This window comes from Talpa occidentalis, unplaced genomic scaffold (assembly GCF_014898055.3).
Source record: "Talpa occidentalis isolate TD23 unplaced genomic scaffold, MPIMG_talOcc4v2.1 talOcc4.4, whole genome shotgun sequence".
Lineage (NCBI taxonomy): Eukaryota > Metazoa > Chordata > Mammalia > Eulipotyphla > Talpidae > Talpa > Talpa occidentalis.
Genome location: NW_023604295.1, coordinates 138,005,415 through 138,024,904, shown reverse-complemented (window position 1 = coordinate 138,024,904; position 19,490 = coordinate 138,005,415). Strand labels below are relative to the sequence as shown.

At 37.4% G+C, this 19,490-nt stretch overlaps 1 protein-coding gene across 20 annotated transcripts in view; it reads right to left on the bottom strand.

Moving 5' to 3' along the window:
* The window catches only part of LOC119257989 (disintegrin and metalloproteinase domain-containing protein 25-like), a 94,084-nt gene that overhangs the window by 1,575 nt on the left and 73,019 nt on the right, over nucleotides 1-19,490 (bottom strand). For 16 of the 20 annotated variants that reach the window (XR_008554043.1, XR_008554042.1, XR_008554049.1 and 13 more), the window contains 5 exons: nucleotides 19,009-19,095; nucleotides 10,597-10,689; nucleotides 4,308-4,989; nucleotides 4,027-4,138; nucleotides 1,235-1,326 (listed from right to left, as the gene is read on the bottom strand). The gene's annotated coding sequence lies outside the window, so the exon portion shown is untranslated. Of the gene's footprint in view, nucleotides 1-1,234; nucleotides 1,327-4,026; nucleotides 4,139-4,307; nucleotides 4,990-5,716; nucleotides 6,163-10,596; nucleotides 10,690-19,008; nucleotides 19,096-19,490 lie in introns of those variants that run through there. The other 4 variants (XR_008554044.1, XR_008554051.1, XR_008554048.1 and 1 more) reach the window with 4 other exon arrangements.

The following is a 19,490-nucleotide window of genomic DNA, read 5'->3' as shown; positions in this document are numbered from 1 at the left end:
TAAATTTTTTACATCATTGTTCATTTTTAAACAATATTTGCTTCCCCCCACCCCCTCAGGTGGAGTCCCCATAGAGGTTCCTTCCCCAAGGCACCCATGCACCATCACCTCAGCCCCCTTTGCTCCTCCCTCCCTCTGATCCCTCTCCCTGCTCCTCCTCTGCAGTCATAAAGTAAGGATTTTGAGGTGGAGGGACTATCCAGGAGACAGAGGTGGGCTCCCTGACAAGGCTCCTGGTGTGAAGAGGGAAGCCGGGATCAAAGTGCTGCTGCAGCTGAAAGGAAGTCTTGAACCAAGGGACTCAGGTGTTTTTGTTTTTTTTTTGAAATCATAAATTTATTCTTTATTTAAACCCTCCCCTTCAAGTCTCCAGAAAGAACTATCCATGCAACACCTTCGTTTTAGCTCAGCAGACTCCATTTTGGACTTCTGGCTTCCAGAGCTGTCAGATACTACATTTGTGTGCAATGATCAATTTGCCCTCAAATTTGTGGTACTTTGTTACAGCAACTAATAGAACTGTCGAGAAATCACTTCCCCATTCATAACACATTGTTAGTATACATAAAAGGAGTAACTTGGGACCCCAGACTATTTAGAGGTACATGCTCTAAAAGGGATTTTACATCATTTTGTATCAATAATAAATAATTTTATTTTTTAAAATATCTTATACTTAGGGTTCCTAAGAGAGGGCATTTGAGTAGTTACATTGGATATTTTTTTCTGGGTGGAAGCAGAGTTATTGTCTAGGAAATCTCAAAATCTTCTTGACCCTATAGATTCTTGCCTAGGGCCTGAGGTTCCATCCCTGGTCTATTCAGCCAGGTACAGGTGAGCTGTACAGGAACAAATATCCCTTGTACATTCAGTGAAGAGAGAGGCCAGGGATGGGGGCGTCATTTGGAGCTGCAAAGCTTCCTCTCTATGGTTGCATTGTCATTGCAAATGTTTCTTTTAAACTAGTTGTCTATCTACTGCCCCCCCAACCCCTTTCATTTTGCATCCACTGATCTTGACATGCACTATTATGAAAGTTCAGTAAGTCTCCTGTGTCATCTGACAACTCTATGCTTCATTAACTTTTGTGTAAATAAGGTTACATAATAACAGGTGATTTTTAATTGTTGTGACAGTTTTGAGTTTCATTCTAATGAAGTCTAATGAGTTTTGAAAAGCATTTTCTTGCCTCTTAGTCTCATGCTTGAGATCATAAACTCTGAAGTCACATTACCTGTGTTTGAATACTGGCTCCCAGGTGCTGGCAATGTTTACTAACATCATCCCTCAGTGTCCTCAGCTTGAAGGATGTTCACAGTTCAACCTCTGTAGCCAAGAGGAGAAGGAAATCAGATGTCAAAGTTTTTACATTTGTGGACCTCGAAATCACTCATATAAATGGACTGAGACTCTGAGACATAAAATAAGCTACCAACTGCTGATGAACCGAAAAACAAGACTATAAACCAAAAATGAGCATAGACAACAGATGAATGAATTCAGGCAAAGGCAGTGAAATGGCATTGTTGTTAGCAGAGAAATTTTAAGCACTTCCACGTGACATAGGGTCATTGTGGATGACCTCTCTCCTGATTCCAACCCAACTTCACATTTAGTGTCCAAATAAATTAAAACCAACCCAACAAAATATAATTCACAGTCCCTATAAAGATTAGCCAGGACCCTTTCCCTGGATGAATATTAAACTGTAAGTGAATTTTCAATAAGGAAAAAAAAAAACAAAAAACTTGAAAAAGAGCAGACAGAAAGCAAGAAAAATACTTTATGAAAAAATTTAGAAATACTATTTTATTATGAAACTAAACCAATGACAGCAGAAATGCATTTCTATTTAAAAGCACCAGGATTGAAATGCATATTTTCTTTTAAAACTTGCATATCTCTTAATGTCTGTGTCACTGAGCATTTATTTATTTATGTATTTATTTAGTTTTGCTGAGGATTTATTTTCTTTAAGGTTTTCCTTGATCTTCCGAATTTTATTTAAATTCTTTAGTGTTAGTGACTGTTAGTTTAATCCTGCTTAAAATTTCCCTGATCTTATTTTGTTAGTGTTGGTTCATGTTGACTAAATTCAAAGGAAAAAGATTATAAGGCACATTATCACTAATTTATTAATTCAATAATTACTTCCTGTATGCCAGGCACTATTTTCTGGGCTGGAGATGTGGGTATGATCAGGGCAGATGACAGGGCTGTTAACTGAGTCTGAAATTCACTGAATGTCTAGGTCTGGATCTAGTTAAGGATTTGGCCTTATACACTTAGTCTAAGACAAGTGATGATTATTAGAAGAATATCTTTCTTACAACTCAAGTTGCAGGAAAGATTCTCAAGTAAGGAAGATTCTCAAGGGAATAATTTAAATTTATATGGTACATAGTTGGCTTTTGTCTTGATATTTAAGAAATAATATGACTTTTCAAAGATTATTATCATTCAAAAAGTCAAGAAAAAGAATATATATTTTTTAAAGATTTTATTTATTTATTTTTATTTATGCAAGAGCTGGGGTACAGGTCAGAGTCGCAGGAGGGTGAGAGGATTCATCAGAGACAGAGCAAGGAGCAGGACAGGCAGATGGACAGAAGACACTGCTGAGGGGAGCAGCGGGCGAGACAGGAGAGGTCTGCCTCGCCATGTGGGATTCTCCCTGGCTGGTGGCTGGGAATCAAACTGGTGCTGCAGAGGCTGAGGACAGCTTCACAGTGCAGCGCTCAACCTGCTGTGCCACCAGGGAGGCCAAAGAAAAAGAATATTTTTAATGATCATTTTATAGATAAGTTGCTAGTAGGCAAATAACATGAAAATTAACAACATATTCAAAGCCATAAATCAAAGATACACCTCCTTAATTCTGTAGTTAAAGAAAATAATAATGTACTTTGCATAGGCTGTTATTAAGGTTTTATGATTTTTTTTAAATTTGGAGGAGAAAGTATTTAATCTGATACAAGTTACTTTCGGGTGGTAAGAGCTGATTTTTCTCATTCCATTAAAACTTAGCATAAACAGGGACCACAAAAAATAGTTTCTCCCTGCTGACAAACAAAACAAGAGATGGAACATATTGTACTCCTGCAAATTCAGAGGACACAGATAATAAGCACATTTACAATCACCCAGAAGCAAGGCTGAAATTATCCCCGTTGCTATTAGGCTAAAATATAACAAGAAGGAGTAGGTAGCTCTGTGGTCACACTCTAACCATTACCATAAAATATGATACTGCTTGCGAAAGTAATGATGAGAAAGAAGAGACTCTTCTTGAAATAGAGCTTTTTTTTTTTTCTTTTTGCAAAATTTCTTTGGCCTTCTCATAATGAAAAGAAACAAGGATTGACTTATTCTGCTTAAATTCACAGTGCAGTTCCTTGCCGGCAGTCCAAATACAGTTTTCTTCTCTTATGTTCAAATCCTTTAGAGTATTTGGAAAAATTCTAGGGCATGTAAAATGGTTTATATTATCCACTCTCCAATTCTTCTGTCTCTCATATCTGCCCCCACACATGATGGTGAAACAAACCCAATAGCATATTAAAAAACAAAATGAAAAACAAAACAACAAAGCAGTTGAATTTAGTAAATCAGCCCACTGTTTGAAAACAAGCTAATTTAAGATTAAGAAGTTACATCTTGACTATTGAAATTCAGATTGAAGTTACATCTTGACTATTAAGAAGTTACATATTGACTATTGAAATTCAATCCTTTGGACAAATTTTGAGTCCTTTTCTTTGAAAAATGATGGTGTCATATTAGGTTACTAATTGAGCATGAAAAATGTCAGAACTAACTCTCAGAAATACCTGAAAACAATGACTTCTTAGGATCACTGAGTTCCAATTTAGTTAGGAAAGTTTAAAAAAGGAGAAAATCAAGGAATCCTATGGCATCTAAAAGAAATGGACATTTCCAATATACTAGGATTTGAATTTTTCTTTCTCATTTTGAATCATGGTTGTGTCTCCAAAGATAGGAGCGAGTCAGAGTTTTAATACTGACCTTGAGATTTTCTGCTTGCTTCTTCCAGTGTGTACAGGAGTCTGTGTTAGGGACAGGATGTTTGTGTCTCTCCCAACATCATCATACTTTGAAGACTTAATCCTCAATGTGGCTGTATTTGGAGATAAGGCTTGTGAGGAGGTGACAGTTAAATGAGGTCATAAGGTATTTGCAGTTAGACACCTAATCTCCTAGAAGGGAAAGAGACCCCACAATACTCTCTCTCTTTCTCTCCCCACTCTCTGACACAATAAGAAGGGTGTTAGGAAGAGAACTCTCACCAGGAACTACACTGAGTCCAGTGAAACTCACTCAGTTTTGAGCCACAGCTTTATCCGCAAATAGAAAAGAAGTTTCCTTTGAGGTCCTTAAGGAGCACTTCTCAGGAACATCACCAAGCAGTCTGGGTGAGTGGTCCACTGTCTGGGGTGGGAGTGAGGAGGAGGGATAGACATGTTTAAGCACAGCTTCTTCCTGCAGTAACCACACACGGGCACTGGTGCTGGACTCTGGGTGACCTGTTGGTGGGTACCCTATGCCCTACGGAGGCGATACCTGATGGGGAGAATTCTAATGTTATCGCCATTAAAAGAATAAAGTATTATTTTAATAAAACCTTTAAGAGGGGAAAGAAAACATTCAAAGCAGGAGGTGGGGCATATCTTCATGCTGGTAAAAATGGAAGAAAAGCCGTCCTGTTAGAAACTGTGAGCCACTAGAATTTACTGGTATTTGAGAAAGATTAGCATTCTCCTTGGCGTCTCCCCAAATCCAGGTTTCAAGCTGTTGGTTTGTTGATGATGATTTATGTGTTGGTAAAATTGAGTCCCCAAGCCTTCAGGTGTGATAGATGTGGGTAAGTTGTACTTTTATAACTGTTTCGTCTGTTTCCTCTTTTAATTTCATGATTTCTCAGTCTCCTCCTCAGCTGGCACCTCCGTCTTGCACTCACCAGTCTCCAAACTGAGGGAAAATAAATTGCTTTGGTTAAGCCACCCTGCTTAAAGTATTTTGAGAGGGCAGTTCAAGCTGACTAAGACTGCCTGGAAATAAAGAATCAAATCCTATTCAACAGTCAAGATCCTTGACATACATTGCCCAGTCTGGTAGCCTCACATCAGGGAGTTCAAACCCTGAAGCCATGTTAGTACCCGGGTTAGCAGAGCCTTTGGAGGGGGTGTGTGATGTTCAGGCTCAGGCATGGACTTAGATCACATGACAAGTGCTTGTAAGGTGGCTAAGATCTTTACTAGTCCATAGTTTAAGGTGTTGGCAAACCCCACAATAAATGCTTCAAGAGATGGAGGAATGAGTCAATAAAACTGTAGCACATTGAGGAAACCATGACTCAGACTCTTAACAACCTAAGCTCAGTGGATTTGCTGAGAGGTGAGGTGAGAATTTTGAGTTGGATAACAGAAAAGGGACTGTGGGATAGATGTTTTGTGATATCTGAAGATATTTCTGTTAAATACATTAGGGGCTATAAGGGGGTCTCTCCTGCAATCATCGACGTGGATTTGGCGAGTTGTGGGGTTCAGTGAGTGAGGTCCTAGAGTTACGCTGAGAGAAGTCTCACCAGAGTTCCCTCACCAGGAGAACAAAGTGTTTACACAGATATGGGCAGGTGAAGGTTACATTTTAAAAAGACAGGCTTATAGGAAAAAGAGAAAGAAAAAAAGAGAGTCACCTCTGTAGTCTCAGGCGGGCGGGAAAGTTGCCTCTAGGCAGTGCAGAAATTGTTCTGAGATACTGTTCTTTTGGGGAGGGGCTCATTCCTTTGTGGAATTGTTATCTATTGTTAAGTGAATGGCTTCTAGGGTGTGACTAGTTTGGTTTGTAAGGACTGGTGAGTCTCTCTGATGGTCTTCAATCTCTGTATTCATGCCTCCTCTGCTCGTGCCTCCCGATACTTTCTACAGCAGTTGTCACCTAAGGATTTTTCATTTCTAAAGCTGGTTTATTATTATTCCCCCCCCCATGTCTTATTTGGTTGCCCTATGTTCCTCCTATAAGTAAAACTGTCCAATATTTTTCTTTTTCCTTCTAACTTATTTCTCTGAGCATAATTCCTTCAAAAAATAATAATACAAAACATGACAAAACAAAACAAAAACAGATAATTATAAACCAGAGACATCCTGCAGGGGAGGGAGGGAGGGGGAGCACAGGGAACTGAGGTGATGGTGCACAGGTGCATGGGTGGTGGAAATTCTATGGGGACTGCACCTGGGGCGGGGGAAGCAAAAATTGTTTAAAAATGAACAATGATGTAATATATATATATATATATATATAATAAATAATTAAATTAAATTAAATTGAAAAATAAACTATATTATTAAAAATGAATTTATAATTACTTACCCCCAAAAATAGAAAGCTGGTTTAACAACTATGTTCCTCATTTCTAGCCCCACCTCCAGTGTCTGCACTTGTGACAGCTCCATCCTAAATTTTCAGCCTTCATCAGTCATCTTTTGATATCGACACCCACTGGCTTTGTTTATAGTATCTCCTTCTCTGAAGCAATATTCTACCAAATTCTTATATTATCCACTCCAAAATTGGACTCTGCGTGCTCTTATTTATTTTACTGATAAGACCTGTAATATTTTAAAAGTTTCACTTTTTCACTGTCATTTGACATTCTTGGAGAGAGCCACAGATGTCAGTGTTTTAAAAGGTTTAATAAAAAGCCATATGTATCACACCTTACTCATAAAGCCATGTTTATCTAAATACCATTGCTTATCTAAATCCTACTCAGGTTTTCAGACTACAGATATCTTAAAGTTTGATATAAAGTCTTAAGTCATTTCCAACCACAGTGATTTCAGTTCTTTCTGATTTTCAGTGGAGTAAACTACAGAAAATACTCACAAAGTGTTTTCACTTTACTTTGGGAATTATTGTTTATTGTCCAGCTGTCAATTTCTTTTCTCCCAACTCAGGTAAAAACTATTATTTAATAATTTTATTTCATGTTTCTCCACCCATCCTTACCTCCAAAAGCCCAATCCAGCATCTAGCAACTTGTAGGCAATTAAACATTTTCCTTAATATTTTTCCTCAGTTTATAATTAACATAGTAAAATGATGATGATAGAAGATAATAGTCTGTCCTGAAATTCCTTAATGATGATGTATTGAAAAATTACTAGGTTTGAAAAAATGAGAAACAGAGGAAAAAGAAGCTTTCACTGGTCTTGTCTCAGTTTGCAGGCAACTTAGTTCATGTCTTTCAGCATATTACTTAATCTCCCTAGAAATTTTCCTTATCTGTACAGAGAGGCATTTTTAGTTTCTTTTCTGTCACTAACCTTCTAGAAAACAAAATCTGTTTCTTTTATCTTTACAAGCTTTGACTTTGGTTGCTGTGGGCAACATCTATTGCACCTTATGGATTCTCCTACAGGTTCAAACAGGCTCTGACAATAAAACTAAGCACGTTGGCTATTGTTCACAAGGGAGTATTGTAAAGTCCCTGCTATCACAGTGTTTCTTAGAAGAATGTTAAGGAGCAGCTGGTGTGCTTAGCCATTCTCAACTGGTGGAAACCACCAGATACTACTTTATAACTCTAGGAGACAACTAATGTGGAGAAAACATAAAAAGGACCATTTCATTTGCACTATGGGGCTGATTTTTCTTTCTTTCTTTTTTTTTTTTTTTTTCACAGTGGATAGTTCTCCCCTGTTTACTGTGCCCTGGCATTTTTAGCAGTGGTAAGGGATCCAGACCTAGCAATAGCTTTCTTGCACTTGGTTTCCCTTGTCTCCTTGAGCACTTTCATCTAGATTTCCTAGCACTGAAATGGTAGACAGTGGTTAAGAGAGTGAGGAGTGAAATAACAGGGAAGGGGGCAAGCCAAGAGAAAGACATGAATTGCTTCTCTTAGGTAGAGTTCACAGAACCCATTCCATCAGTTTGGTTACTTACACTATCTCTTACCGCCACCTGGAAAGGTACTTCTAAGCATGTGGTAAAGAAATGGTAGGGTGTGGTGGTATGTATGCCTAAGCAGAATTGCTAAACACACTGTAACAAGGACATAAATCTTAAATATTTAAAGAAATCAATGGCTTAAACTAAAAATTTAGAATGTTTAGAACATAGACCTCGACTTTCAGAATGGAAACACAAATTTAGTTCTTAAGTAAAACTTGATTTTGCTCTATTTTTACTTTAATTTTCTAATTCATGATGATTAATTTATACTTACTAATTAATCCTCAAATAAGTATAATGTGTTTATGAAATGAATATTATTTAAAACATGAGCTACAAACTATATGATGATATAAGCTATATTTTCTTTTATACATTACTTGTATACATTTCCTTAGCTTTTATACATTACTTAGGATTTAGAGCTTTGCATTGTATATGTGTAGGTGGACATCAGGAGAGAAGATGGGAGATTGAAACATTAGGAGAGATGTGGATGGTGCATGTATACCTTTGTAAAAACTCTGAATTTTAAAATTATATCAATATTTCACAAACTCAAAAACTGAAATAAATAAAAATGCACACAATCCAACTAGACACAAATGAAACTAACTGGATTTCATGTGAATGACATAAATTAATTAGTATATTTTTAAACAAGGAGTTAAGAAAATTGAAATCTAGTGTATTTTCTCTGCCATGGTGACCGTTTAAGTTCCAATGATAAACTGTTTGCTTTGAAATGAGAGCAACTTGATCATCTCCTGGCATTATTTGACTTTTCTTTGAATTGAAAAATTCTTTTGAGAAAGTAAAAGAAATTCTGAAATTCTATCTCTAAAATCCCTTTGCCCTGCTTTTTCCCACTTAAATGATGGAAGAGAGGGACCCAACTCCCAGAGTCCTTTGCAACTAGGTGTAATGTGGTCACCTAGATCCAATCAGACATATTGGAAAGTAGTTTACTTCCCTGCTAATGACAGATGCAGGTGTATCCACTTTCCACAAAAGTGAAGCTTCCAATCGCAGCTCTGATATTTACTAGGACATAAAAAATACAAACCCAGTATTCAAATCACCTTTCGTTTGGTTTTTGATTAAGTGAAAATGTTAGGGAGAAAGGAAGTCCTGAGCTAATCCCATACAGGCTTTGTGGACTCCACCCCCACTCAGACCAAAACCATCAAAACATTGGGAAAGACAAATCCCGTCACCACCAAAGGGAAGGTGCTGGGACCTGAGGGTGGAGTTAGGCAGCCAGGGTTGGTATAAAAACCAAACACGAGGGCCTTGGGGGCGCTCTCTGGATCGCCTCCTGGCTTCACGGCTCCTGGCTCGCGGCCAGCTCTCAGAGTGCCATTTGGGATTCCAGGTCGGCGGATCGAGTAGGATGGATTTAAAACTGTCTCCCACTTTTCTCCCTGAGTTGTACATTTCCTCATTTGCCCTTCCCTTGTAAATAAACCTTTTATTAACCTTTCGTGTGTGCCTGCAGTAGAGCATTGATAAGTCCTTTTAAGTGCGCGGGTGAGGACCCACAGTCAGGCACCCCGTTTTTGTATCGGGGCTGCGCTGTTACAAAAATAACAATCCCCATTTAACACATAAGACCACATGTTCATACCACGTCTCTAAATTAGGATGAAACAAATAAAAGACTTTTGTTAACAAGGAGAAATTAGTGTTTACAATCCTCTATACATAATAGTTTTCTATGAATGGCCTCACTGAACTCTCAATATGGTTAAAATGAAAGATTATGATATCCATCTTCAATAAGCCAAAGCTGAGATGACAAGATTTTGATTAAAGCTCCTAAATCCATTTAACTTGTAAGAAAAGCCAGTATTTAACACCAGGACTTTTGCAACTGATTTTCACCCAATATTCAGCTTTGTGTAATGACCTTAATAGATAATCGACAATGAAAATTTTGATACCATTTTGGGTACAGAATCTAGATAACTGAGAGTAGATACATACCTTAGCAATACTGCAACTTTTCTATGTACAAGTTTATCATAGTAGCACAATTTTAATGTTTATTACAAGATCAAATAGCTTCACATTTGTTTTGTTAATAAAACTATTTCAATCTCTTATGACTTTGCCATTTTCCTGAGTAGACGTTGATGATTTTCTGATTCTAGGAAAAAAAATCTTCAACCAGCTTACTTATTTAAATTGGCTAAAACACTGAGAAAAATTTTTTTTTTCCTGAGTAACAAAATAGACAGCTTAATATGCTGGTAATTCTTAGAATTATGTGTAGGATTTGAGGCATAGAAATAATGAAAATTCCCACTGAAATGTGATCAACTCTCTGGTACACAATTGTGATTAGTGGTAAGGTTAAAAAAAAAAATCTACATCGGGATGTAATATATCCTACAGTCCCATTTTATTATTTAAATGAAGATTTATTGCATGCCACACTGGATCAGCTATCTGGTTAATTTCTGAGAATAGAAAGGTAATACTCATCCAGAAGGAATAGCTTATAGTTTGATAGCACAGACAGTCTTCAAAGCAACTGCTGAAGAAAATGCATTCTAATGAGGGAATAAATAAGTGTGGAAATTATATTAAAAATTGCTGATATAAAAAAGCATTTACCTCTACCATGAAACTTCAGGGGAAACAGCTCAGATGAGGTGCCACGGGCTCTCGATTAGACACACTTCTTGTGAGAGAAGTTGTAGTACTTTCCTGTGAGAAGCAAAGTTTGATCACACAGATGTGACAGGCCAGGGCAGTACAGTCAGGCAGGCTGGAGAGGTTACTGGAAGCAGCTTATGGAAACCTGTGAGGGAGTGTTACTGTAATAAGTAAAACCCTTGGGAGATTTTAAGGAGGACATTGCCCTTGTAAGCTTTTGCTTGCCTGATGGAGTGTTGCTTTTGGCTTAAACTCTATTTATCTTGGAATGAAAATAAATAAATCCCCTGTCAGCAATTATGTCTCTGGGCTTCAAAAGGGTTTATAAAAACATTCTGTTGGATTTCATTTTGTATTCTATTCCTTCAGTTTAATAGTAAGAATCCTTTGGAGAATTTCAAATCTTCCGTCGCAGAACCAAAGAAAAATGGAATTTACATACATCTAGTCAGAAAGAGAACTTTCATGCAAGGTGTTGGTGGGACAAGAAACACTTAAAAATAGGAAAATTCCATGAGAAAAAGCTGTATCTGCTGATCTTTTCCTTTGTGATTTTTCATAAAAAAAAGATATTTTTATAAGCATTAATTTCCCCAGTTTCCCACATATTTGTGGAAAAATGCTGCATTCAAAATATGTGATGTTATGATCAGTGTAGGTAATTTAGAGGTCACACAAGTTTGACCCTCTTGGATTTTAAAAAGTATGTTCCTTCTCCAGTTTTACAGTATCTGGAAGCATTAATGGCATAGTTATGGTGTAAACTGAGGTTGTCAGAATTCTCATGAAGCTAAACCACCTTGGGGGATAGTAGGCGTATCACTGTCTAGCCTCCGTTTTTCCTCCCTCCAAGCTCGTCATTTTATTTTTCTCAGAAAAATGAAACATGCAGGGTAGCTATGCCTGCTGGAGGTAAATTGATAAATTAGTTTTGTCCTTTCTTGCAGAAAGTAGAGCAAATCAAATCAGCAATACAATAATTAATGTTCATAAAAGAAAAGCAAAACAGTTTTTCAGAAGTGCAACTATTTCTGCTTCTTATAAGAGAATTTTTCATAAGGTATAAGCTGTAATAGCATTTGAATTCAGGTCTGAAAAAAAAATCACTGAAGTGAATACGAAATGAGTGTCAGTGCTTCTCAGCAGGCAGTCCTGGTCCGGAGGCAGCAAATGGCGGGGTAGTTGCTTAAAAGCTTCTCCGCTGGGGTCACGTGGAGGGACCCTCAGAATCACTGTTCTTCCTGGAGCCAGGAATATGGATTCAGCATTGGCTTTGCTCATGCAATTATGCTCCATTTTCATAGCAAGGTGTGTGATTATCGAATATTTTTGTGAATTATTTCATGCTGATTGTTAATGTCACATACTCTTTGCTATTCCTAGTGTCATCACACAAATACTGGAGTTAGCTTCTGTACAATTGGTAATAAGACTTATGAGCTGGGAGAAAAGGACCTAAAGATGATTCAGATTTGATTTTTCCTTCACTCTGGTCTTAAATGTTGATTGATAATGTAACAATGACCATTGACATCAAAAGATCATATGGCAAATTTTTCTGAAAAAAATAATAAACCATTTGGATTATTTGCATAATCTTTAGTACAGGAAAACTATCAGAACATTTTTGAAGACATTTCTTGACAATTTACCTTGTTGAAGCCAAGCTTAGCTTTTATCATATAGAAAAAATAAGGTCAATAACAAAATGTGCTATAACTCTGTGATTTGGAATTAATTCAACTTTGGGACAGAGATGAAGAGATAATTCTAGCACAGTCTGATGAGTGCCAAGATTCAAGACCTTATGAGATTATATGGCGAGTCACCCAATTGACTTGTTCCTAAGTAATTGCAAAAGTCAGGTGCCAATCCTGGAGAATATGGGTATCGACTTGCGCCAAAACAGGAAAAAAATAAGTCCAATTTTACAGTAATTTTTATAAAGCTAAATAGACTAAGCTAAAGTAATTTATTCTGAGTTTCCATGCTCCCCACTGTTTTAGTATTAAATATTTCTTTTATATAGAATTTTGTTGACATGAAAATTTAGTCTTTTTCTTTCCCCAAAAACCAAAATTTCCAAATCAAAATGAAAAGTTGAAAAAACAAATTCTTCATTTGTTTTCAAATGAATATATATATCTCAGTTTGTGAAGTTCCAAATCTGGAAGGAAAAATGCACTAATAGAGTGTATGGATGTTCCAAAAGTTTCCCTCCATCATCTCATCTTAATGGAAAGTCATAGAGGAAGTTTATTTTCATAAAAAGAGTACAGCAGAGACATGGTTTTAAACAAAGACAGTGAGTTACATGATTTGAATATTTAACCAATTAGGTTGAGATGAAAATATCTATTTCTGTCAGTGGAAACACTTTATAAATGTCACTGGGGTTAAGCTTTTTCTGGCTTTGAGTCAGCAAATCTTTCATGGAGAGAATTTAGACAAGCAGTGGAAGATTATCACCCTGTAATTCTCATATCTATATTTTTGCAGCAATCAAATTTATCATTTCTTCTGTTCCTTAGAAATGTTAATCTTACACAAATTAAAGTTTACAGTCTCAGAAATCAATACGTCTCTTTAAAGATAATTTTACATATCATTGCTCTAAAAGTTATGTTGGGATTTTGCCTTATTTTTGCTTTTGCTTTTTTCCCAGAAAAGCAAATCCCAATCTTTTACCCCACTTCCTAAATTCCACTGACTATGACTGCTTGCAGGGAGCATGTGTGGTAGCTAAGCACATGCCAAAATTATTTTAGGTAGGTACAGAAAATTTAACAGACAGAATGTATACCTTTGTGGACCATACACCTTAGAGTGGTAACATAGACATCAAAAATAAACTTGCCAGCATTTAAAAAGTTAGATGGTGATGTGAGTTTGAAGGGAAAATAAAAGGGGAAAAGTTGGAGCTGGAGAGAGATTGAGATGATGCTATTTATAGGAAGGGATGAGTGAAGGCCTCCAAAATAAGATCTGTATTTGAGAAGAGACCAGAAAGAAGGGGGGGGGGTGTCATATTTATGCACCTTCTTCAGATTTGCTGTCATAGTTTTCTGCTCAGTGCATTTGATGAGTCACTAGAGAGATTGCCTGGTATCAACCATATTCTTCTAGACCACAAAGATTTTGAACTTTACTGGAAAGAGCAAATCCTTGACCACCCTCCTTGCTTTCATGACAGAGTTTGATGATTAATGATGATTAATGATAATGATTCTGCATGCAGCACTCTGAGAACATACAGAAGGACTTTTCTGTTGACTTAGCATTCCATACAGGTGTCTTATGCTATAGGAGATAATGCATTTCTAAATGTAGGATTCACAGGAGTTACCATGCACCCTATAACCTAGAAGCAGTTCCCCTAATAGAACAATGGGGCAGTTTGTCACAAGTGTACATAAATGTCACCTTAGGCTTAGGACTTTATCCTCTCAGAAGCAGTCCCTGCAATGAGCTGGTGGTCCATTGTGTTCTCAAGAACTGACAGACATGGATCTTGCAACCAAAGTCTAGAAGGAGAATTGGCTCTTCTCACATCACTCTAGTGACAAATGGTGCAACTGTGTTCGATGAATTGGAAACTTGAAGCTATGTCAGGTTAAAAGTAATTTTTCCTGAGGGTACTGCTTCTGTCGGGAGACATTACATGTATTACACTGAACTGAAAGCAGCTGCTGTCACCTATTTTGATGTCTTAGGGCTCTGGATCAATAGGAAAAGAAAGAATTATTGTACTCATTGGGTTAATTGACTTGGACTTATCTAAATTTTGTGGAACCCAATGCCTACAAAATTCAGTGGCGAGTCTTTAACAAAAGAGAAATAATTACTAAAAAAAGAAATTAGTACAGGATTTTGGAAGAAGAATTTTTAAGTCTCAGACATTAGATCTTAAGAATAATTACTTTTGCAATAAATATACCTCTGTGAGCTGGGTTATGTGGGACTTGGGTTATGTGTCTACAGTGTATGGGTTTCCAGAAGTATCTTGAAGCATTCACATTTGGTGATAACAGTGACAGAAAATGTAGCAAGTATGGTCTGTTAAGGACAGGCTAGGAAGACTTCTGACCCTTCAATTTTAGGAAGTATTTCCAGGCAAGCAAACTGGATCATTCAAATTCCTGCGTGCAATAGGATGAATATGGAATGGGAAGTTGAGGAATGTTATAAAGACCAGGTCTGACTCTAGAATAGCTGCCATCCAGGTAGTTACAGTTTCGTGTTTCTAGGATATTGCCTCTCATCTCATCTTTACTGGACTTATGCCTTCTTTCTAGGAGGGACAATTGAAGGCAACATGTTCTTACAAGAGGGTGTGAAGGAATCTCTTTATATAAGGGGTGGGCTGTACCAGATTCTGTATAGGTGCTTACCTGAAGTGTCAGCCACGTTTTTCTGCTCTGAACTACTGATGAACTTAGAAATTGTTAGGTGAATTTCTTTGGGTTGAATTTTTAACAGTAAGAAACAAGAAGGAGCTAACCACTAAATTCTTCTCTGTTCTTCCCCTAACAGATGCAGAATATCCATATATGTCTTCTCAGGAGACTTACTGTACAAACCAGCAACCAGCTGTGCTGTGGGGTAAATCTGACCAGCTCAGTCACACAGCACATTGTATTTGCATTCCATCCTTCCTTGACCTACTTCACTTTTGCTCACACTCTTGCTTTCCTGAGGTTGCAGCATCCAATAAAAGCTTAGCACTAAAATTTAGTCACAGGCTTCTGTTTTCTAGGAAACTCACAGAAAGATTGCTCGAGGCAATAGGAAAAGCAAGTGCTAATAAGTTCTGAGTCAGGACTTATCATTATAAAATGCTTAAGGAATAGCAAGGAATCCTGTGTGGCTGGGGATTAATTAATAAGTGGAAGAATGTTAGAAATGCGGCAAGAGGTAACTAGGCACTTGACATATGTGGCCTACTTGTGTCTGCAAGAGCTTCATTCCACCCTTCCCATAACCATCTTTTTTTTTTTTTTTTTTTTTTTTTCATGAAGGAAGTAGAAAATTGCAGGAGGGTTTAGAGGACAAAGTGAAATTTTCTGCTAAAGATGGAGGTTCCATATGATCCAGCATTTCCACTACTAGATATTTACCCGAAGGACACAGAACCATTAATTCAAAAGGGCACCTGCACCCCTATGTTTATAGCAGCACTGTTTACAATAGCTAAGCTATGGAAACAACCCAAATGCCCAAAAATAGATGACTGGATCAAGAAGATGTGGTCCATATACACCATGGAATATTACTCTGCTGAAGTTTTAAGAGACACCCAATTGAAATTGTGCACAGACTGGACTACAAGGCAATGGGGATTCAGATTTCCAATGAAGCACTTAGAATAGCATCCATGAAAGGATCGTGCCCAAGACAAAGGTGGTGCTGGTGAAGGTGAGGAGTAGTTGTCAAATGCAGTTGGAAAGTAGGCCTGGTAGAATTTGCAAGTAGAAGGACTAGAGATTGTGAGAGAGAAGAATTTGATATAAAGTAGAACAAAGGAAAATGGAGCTGCCATTGCTGGGATGGAAATTGTTAGGTGATGACCTAGTTGAAGAGGAAGTGAGTTTGTTTCTCAACATTTTGATTTTAAGATACAAGAGATTTAAAGATGGCTTTGAATTTAAGATGGCTAGGATAAACTAATGAATCCCCAATTCCCAAAATTAAAGTTATATCAATGATGGGTCAATCAATTAAAAATTGAGAAAGAAAGAAATCAGCAACTTACAGTGATTAGCATATTGCTACTCTTTAAAGTCAGGAAGCTCAATGAGATCCTTTTGGTTAATAACAAAGAGAAGAAAAAAGCTTGATTTATATAGATTGATTTCAAGACTTATTACATAAAATGAAGTAAGCTTACGAACAAACAAAAATTAGTAGTTGGCTTTCAAAAAAAATGGAAATTCCTTAAGAAGCACAATGCATTCAGTTATTTAATGGACTCTGATTTTAATAGCATTATATTTCTTTATATACCATCTATCAATTTTGAATTAAATATCTGACATTTTTCCCCACAAAAAATTAACAGAGAGAAGTGTCCACAAACTGAATTTATAGTAAAATACCTTCATTTTAAGGGATGAAGAAGCAGAGGCAACAAAGAAGTGTTCTCAGAAAATAGGTGAAGGAAATGTCTGGGGAAGGAAGATGTGATGATACCTGCAAAGCTGAAAAATACGTCAGCATGGGAAATACTACAGGGCAGCCATTACTGTAAGGAAATTAAAGGGGGTGCATTTAATCTTCTGAAGATTTAGATTCTTTCTCTCCTGCTGACTTGTTCTGACTTGACTACTCCCTACCACTTTTTCCTGGTGCAAAGAACAGCAGCTAGAGATATATAAAGCTACTTGAGCATCCCAAAGAACAAACCCCTAGTTCCCCAAGTCCAGGACTTTCTTCATATCATTACAGCATCAAAGACCTTGCTATAATTCTGTCCTCAGGAGGAAGTCAGACATATGGAGAAAAAAGGAGAAACGTCTTCTTTTATATTCCAAAATAGGCCATGGAAAGCTTAAGAGAGGGGGAAAAAAGCTTAAGAGAGAAAAGAGTCTTTTAAATCACTTTAAAGATGGAGAACAAAAAAAAAGCCTGTGAGACTAAGCTTTAAGTTTAAACTATAAACCGCAGAATAGGAAGACTGCATGGTGATGAGGGAAGTTATTTCTGATGTAAAAGATATAAATCCAACAAGTTAGTAGGAAAAAGAAGAACTAGAGAGGCATGATGAGATTGCAAATGCTGTTTTTTTTTTTAAGATTTATTTATGCATACAAGAACTGGGGTACAGGCCAGAGGTTCAGGGGTGAGAGTATTTACCAGAGACAGAGTGGGGAACAGAACAGGCAGACTGACTGAAATACACCGCTGAGAGGAGCAGTGGGCGAGTTGGGAGAGGTATGGGGGACTCCGTGGTGGCGCAAGGGGTTGGGATGCGGCCTATGAAGTTATCCGCAGCCCCTGAAGCACGAGTTTGATCCCCAGATGGGGGGCTGCCCACATGGCAAAATGCTGGTTTCTTGAGGTGTCCTTCTGACGAATACCCCAATTCCTCGCCTCGCCTCTTGCCCCCCATTCCACACTCTTCTAGTCAAAATCATAACAAAACAATAGAAATTACAATAATTTGGGGAATCTCAAAACTAAATAATTCCTCTATGGTGTAACCATTATGGTGACTGATTACCAGCATGGTAATTAGTGAGGGTAAATATCTGGTGCATGGGACTGACTCAGTTTCCTGTAGGAAAACTTGGTGAGAAACAGCAAAGTGCCACTCATCTCCTGCAGAAATGCTAGCGAGCTTAGCAGACCTGCAGAAAGAAGTGTCATGACAAGAAGGATGCTGAATGCATGGTCCTTGGCCAGGAGGCCATGGGAAGCCACAGAGGATGGCTTCACTTCTCTTCATGCAACCAGTGCCCCTGTCGGGGAATGACAATAGCAAAAAACTGGCAGGATCTGGGGGGCTGGTTGGTCAGCTCCTTGGCACTGCGGATCAGTGATAGGGAGTGATAAGGAGCCAGATAAGGTTCCAGTGATAAGGAGCAGATGTACCCTCTTTGCTACCTGAGCACAAGCGAAGCACCTAAGAATTTAGATCAGTTTAGAAGAAGGAAATGGAGAGTTGAAATGACCACATTTTAAGGCAGAAAAGGCAATATTATTGTCGCATGCAAGCCCATATCCATTGTCAAGAAAATGAAAGCACGTTTGCCAAGCTAAGCTCCACTTTCAATACAGGACTCTCATTGCGCAAGTGACTTTTTTTTTTTAAAGATTTATTTATTTATTTATTTATTTGTTTGTTTGTTTGTTTGTTTGTTTATTTGTTTATTTATTTATTTATACAAGCACTGGGTACAGTCAGAAGCGCAGGAGGGTGAGAGAATTCACCAGAGCCAGAGCGGGAAGCAGAGCAAGCATATTTCCATTCTCTGAATAGCTCAGAGTAGAATAAATGGGACCCTTTGGTACATTTTATTTAACATGATTTGCATGGAATCATGAAGAGACAGTGAACAGTGCATATAACCATTTGCCAAAAATAATTGACAACTCAAAATCAGGTGTCTGTTATATATTTTGGGGAAGAGTATTACTTATTCCTTTCATCCAATAATATAGAATATTAATTTTAAAAGTCATTTTGGATTATTCTGATGTGTGTCTTAGGAAGCAGATTGGGAAATGTGTTCTTAGATTTCAAGAATTTCACTATTGGACTCATTTTTAATGTATTAGAAAAGACATCTTTAAGAATCATATTTTCCAGTTAGGAAAAAGTGACTGGTTTAAATGATGTGTCTATTTAAAATTTTTGTGAACTCTACATACCTATTTCCATAGGGAGTGGACCAGTCTACACTCCTGCCAACAGTGTAAGAGGGCTCCATTTTCTCCTACCCTTACCAACACGTGTTTCTAGAATTAAAAAAAAAAAAAAGGTTATTTGCAATTGAGAGAATATTTGGACTATCTCACTAGGTATTACTGCCACAATGCAGCCACCACCAACTCACTCTTATTTAATGCACCATTCTCACAGGTGTGAGATGTAACTCATTGTAGTTTCAATTTGCATGTCCCTGATGATAAGTGATGATTAGTGTTTTTTCATGTGCCTGTTGGCCATTATAGTGTCTTCTCTGGAGAAGTGCCTATATAGCTCTTGTGCCCGTTTTTGGAGTGGGTAATTTGTTCTCTTTTTTGTATGAATCTTTATAGATATTTAATAATAGCCCCTGGCCAATATGGGTGTACAAAAAGGAAAAAGTAGTAGTTGATTATGTTAAAAGAAGAAAAAAAAACTAAGTAAC